The sequence below is a fragment of the Myodes glareolus genome, chromosome 12 (genome assembly GCF_982192425.1).
Source record: "Myodes glareolus chromosome 12, mMyoGla1.1, whole genome shotgun sequence".
NCBI lineage: Eukaryota > Metazoa > Chordata > Mammalia > Rodentia > Cricetidae > Myodes > Myodes glareolus.
Genome location: NC_142037.1, coordinates 36,238,072 through 36,242,953, shown reverse-complemented (window position 1 = coordinate 36,242,953; position 4,882 = coordinate 36,238,072). Strand labels below are relative to the sequence as shown.

At 36.8% G+C, this 4,882-nt stretch overlaps 1 pseudogene; it reads left to right on the top strand.

The window, feature by feature from the left end:
• The first annotated feature begins 3,677 nt into the window (after positions 1-3,677).
• On the top strand, positions 3,678-3,899 carry LOC125392218 (protein transport protein Sec61 subunit gamma pseudogene; annotated as a pseudogene).
• The last annotated feature ends 983 nt before the right edge of the window (positions 3,900-4,882 follow it).

Sequence of the window (4,882 nt, the reverse complement as noted above, 5' to 3'; positions counted from 1 at the left end):
AACCCACAGGCAACAGATAACCTCCTACCAGCAAAATCCAAAGAAGGGAAACACACAACCACTACCACCAAAAAAAAAAAATACAGAAATTAACAACCACTGGTCATTAATATTTCTTAACATCAATGGAGTCAATTTACCTATAAGAAGACACAGGCTAGAGAATGGATATGAAAACAGGATCCAGCCTTCTGCTGTATACAAGAAACCCATCTCAACCTCAAAGATAGACATTCTTATCTCAGAGTAAAGGGTTGGGAAAAGGTTTCCCAATCAAATGGACCTAAGAAACAAGCGAGTGTAGCTATCCTAATATCTAACAAAATAGATTTCAAACTAAAATCAATCAGAAGAGATAGAGAAGGACACTTTATATGCATCACAGGAAAAATCCATCAAGATGAAGTCTCAATCCTGAACATCTGTACCCCTAATAGAAGAGCATCCACATATGCAAAAGAATTGTTACTAAAGCTTAAATCACACATCAAACCCCACGCACTAATAGTAGGAGACTTCAACACTCCACTCTAGCCAATGGACAGGTCAACCAGACAACCTTAACAGAGAAATAAGAGAACTAACAGATATAACTCAAGTGGACTTGACAGACATCTATAGAACATTCCACCCAAACACAAAAGAATATACCTTTTTCTCAGCACCTCATGGAACCTTCTCTAAAATCAACCACATACTTGGTAACAAAACAAACCTCCACAGATACAAAAAAAATTGGAGTAACACCCTGTATCTTATCAAATCACCAAGATTTAAAGTGAGAATTTAACAACAACACTACTCTCAGAAAGTCTACAAACTCATGGAAACTGAACAGTGAACTATTGAACCACCAGAAAGAAATTAAAGACTTCCTAGAATTCAATGGAAATGAAGGCACAACATACCCAAACCTATGGAACACTATGAAAGCAGTGCTAAAAGGCAAGTTCATAGCACTAAGTGGCCACATAAAGAAAATGGAGAAAGTTCACATTCGAGACTTAACAGCACACCTGAAAGCTCTAGAACAAAAAAGAAGCAGAGTCACCCAAGAGGAGTAGAAGACAGGAAATAATCAAATTGAGGACTGAAAACAATAAAATAGAAACAAAGAAAACAATACAAAGAATCAATGAGACAAATATCTGGTTCTTTGAGGAAATCAACAAGATAGACAAACCTATATCAAAACTAATCAAAAGGCAGAGAGAACATCCAAATTAACAAAATCAGAATTGAAAAGGGGGACGTAACAACAGACACCGAGGAAGTCAAGAGAATCATTAGGTCATACTACAAAAAAAAACTGTACTTTATAGAATTGGAAAACATAAAAGAAATGAACAGTTTTCTCAATAGATACCAGATACTAAAATTAAATCAAGAGCAGGTGAATAATTTAAATAGACCTATAAACTGCAAGGAAATAGAAGCTGTCATCAAAGGCCTCTCAACCAATAAAGCCTAGGGCCAGATGGTTTTAGTGTAGAATTTTACCAAATCTTCCAAGCAGAGCTAATACCTATATGCTTCAAAGTGTTTCACATAATAGAAACAGAAGGAACATTTCCAAACTCTTTTTATGAGGCTACAGTTACCCTGATATTGAAACCACACAAAGACTCAAACAAGAAAGAGAATTACAGACCAGTCTCACTCATGAACACTGATGCAAAAATACTCAATAAAACGCTGGCAAACAGAATCCAAGAACACATAAAAAAAAATCATCCACCATGATCAAGTCGGCTTCATCCCAGAGATGCAGGGATGGTTCAACATATGAAAATCTACCAATATAATCCATCATATAAATAAACTGAAAGAAGAAAAACATGATCATCTCAATAAATGCTGAAAAAGCATTCGACAAAATTCAACACCTCTTCATGATAAATGTCTTGGAGAGAGCAGGGATACAAAGAACATATCTAAACATAATAAAAGCAATATATAACAAGTCGACAGTCAACATCAAATTAAATAGAGACAAACTCATAGCTATTCCACTAAAACCAGGAATAAGACAAGGCTGTCTACTCTCTCTGTATCTATTCAACATAGTTCTTGAAGTTCTTGCTCTAGCAATAACAAAAGAAGATCAAGGGAATTCAAATTGCAAAGGAAGAAGTCAAACTTTCATTATTTGCAGATGATATGATAGTATCATAACTCCAAAACTCTACCAGGGAACTCCTACAGCTGATAAATACCTTCAGTAATGTGGCAGGATACAAGAGCAACTCAAAAAAATCAGTAGCCCTCCTATATACAAATGATAAAGAAGCTGAGAAAGAAATCAAAGAAATATCACCTTTCACAATAGCCACAAATACCATAAAATATCTTGGGGTAACACTAACCAAAGAAGTGAAAGACCTATTGGTGTGGGAAGTCTTTCTGTAATATGTGTTGCTTTTATTGGTTAATGAATAAAGAAGCTGTGTTGGTCTGTGATAGGGCAGAGTTGAGTTAGGCGGGGGGAAACTAAACTGAATGCTGGAAGAAAAAAGGCAGAGCCACAAGAGAAGCCATGTAGCCCTGCCAGAGATAGATTCCGGATGGAATTTTATCCAGTAAGCCACAGCCACATGGTGATACAGATTAATAGAAATGGGTTAACCAAAGATATAAGAGCTAGCTAACAGTATGTTTAAGTGATTGGTCAAGCAGTGATTTAAATAATATAGTTTCTGTGTGATTATTTCAGGTCTGGGTGTCCAGGAATGAACGTGCGACATCCCCCAAAAACCTATTTGACAAAAACTTTCAGTCTTTGAAGAAAGAAATTGAAGAAGATACCAGAAAATGGAAAGATCTCCCATGTTCTTGGATGGGTAGGATCAACATAATAAAAATGGCAATCCTACCAAAAGCAATCTATATATTCAATGCAATCCCCATCAAAATCCCAAAACAATTCTTCACAGACCTTGAAAAAACAATAATCAACTTCATATGGAAAAATAAAAAACCCAGCCAAAACAATCCTGTACAATAAAGGAACTTCCAGAGGCATCACCATCCCTGACATCAAGCTCTATTACAGAGTTACAGTAATGAAAACAGCTTGGTATTGGCAGAAAAACAGAGAGATTGATCAACAGAATCAAATTAAAGACTGGGATATTAATCCATACACCTATGAACACCTGATTTTTAACAAAGAAGCTAAAATTACACGATGGAAAAAAGAAATCATCTTCAACAAATGGTGCTGGCATAACTGGATATCAACAAATAGAAGAATGAAAAGAGATCCATATCTATTCCCATGCACAAAACTCAAGTCCAAGTGGATTAAAGACCTTAAGATAAATCTGACCACAATGAACCTGATAGAAGAGAAAATGGGAAGTAGCCTTCAATACATGGGCACAGGAGACCTCTTCCTAAATGCAACACCAGTAGCACAGACACTGAGAGCAACAATAAATAAATGGAACCTTCTAAAACTGAGAAGCTTTTGTAAAGCAAAGGACACAGTCAATAAGACAAAAAGGCAGCCTACTGAATGGGAAAAGATATTCACCAACCCCACATCTGATAGAGGACAGATCTCCAAAATACTTAAAGAACTCAAGAAATTAGATTTCAAAATTCCAAATGATCCAATTAAAAATGGGGTACAGAGTCCTCTCCTAAGCTACGTGTCTTTGCCTCCTCAAACCGCCATCCTGCAATCAGCCATGGATCAGGTAATGCAATTTGTTGAGCCAAGTCGGCAGTTCGTAAAGGACTCAATTCGGCTGGTTAAAAGATGCACCAAGCCCGACAGAAAAGAATTCCAGAAGATTGCCATGGCCACAGCCATAGGATTTGCTATCATGGGATTCATTGGCTTCTTTGTGAAACTGATCCATATCCCTATTAATAACATTATTGTGAGTGGCTGAGTGATTTCTCTTCGCGGGAACTAGGAGCAAATGAGGGTATGAGAAGCTTATGAAGTAAAAAGTTGCCTGCATACTTTGTGTTTTTCTTTCCTTTTCCCCTCCCCAAGAGGTTTTGTATTTCTAAACTAAAACAATTTTAAAATAAACATTCTTTCCCATGATAAAAAAATAAAAATGGGGTACAGAATTAAACAGAGAATTTTCAGCAGAAGAATCTCAAATGACTGAAAGACACTTAAGGAAATGCTCAACATCCTTAGCTATCAGGGAAATGCAAATCAAAATGACTCTGAGATATCAGCTTACACAAGAATGGCTAAGATCAAAAATACCCATGACAGCATATGCTGGAGAGGATGTGAAGAAAGGATAATACTCCTGCACTGCTGGTGGGAATGCAAACTTATACAACCACTCAGCAAATCAGTATGGCAGTTTCTCAGAAAAATGGGAATCAACCTATCTCAGGACCCATCAACACCACTCTTGGGCATATACCCAAAAGATGCTCACTACTACAAGAACATTTGCTCAACTACGTTTGTAACAGCATTATTTGTAATAACCAGAACCTGCAAACAACTTAGATGCTTCTCAACAGAAGAATGGATAAAGAAAATGTGGTATATTTACATATTGGAGTACTACTCAGTGGTTAAAAACAATGACATCTTGAAATTTGCAAGCAAATGGATAGAACTAGGAAAAAAAAATCCTGAGTGAGGTTATCCAGATCCAGAAGGATGAACATGGAATGTACTCACTCATAAGTGGATAGTAGCTATAAACAAAGGATATTGAGCCTATAGTTCATGATCTGAGAGATGCTAAATAACAAGGTGAACCCTAAGAAAAACATATATAGATCCACCTGGAAAGTTGAAATAGACAAGATCACCTGACAAAACCGGAAACAAAGGGGGTGGAGGAGAGAAGGAAGGAAAGAGGAGGGGAGAAGAGGAGGGTGTAACATGAGGGCCTGC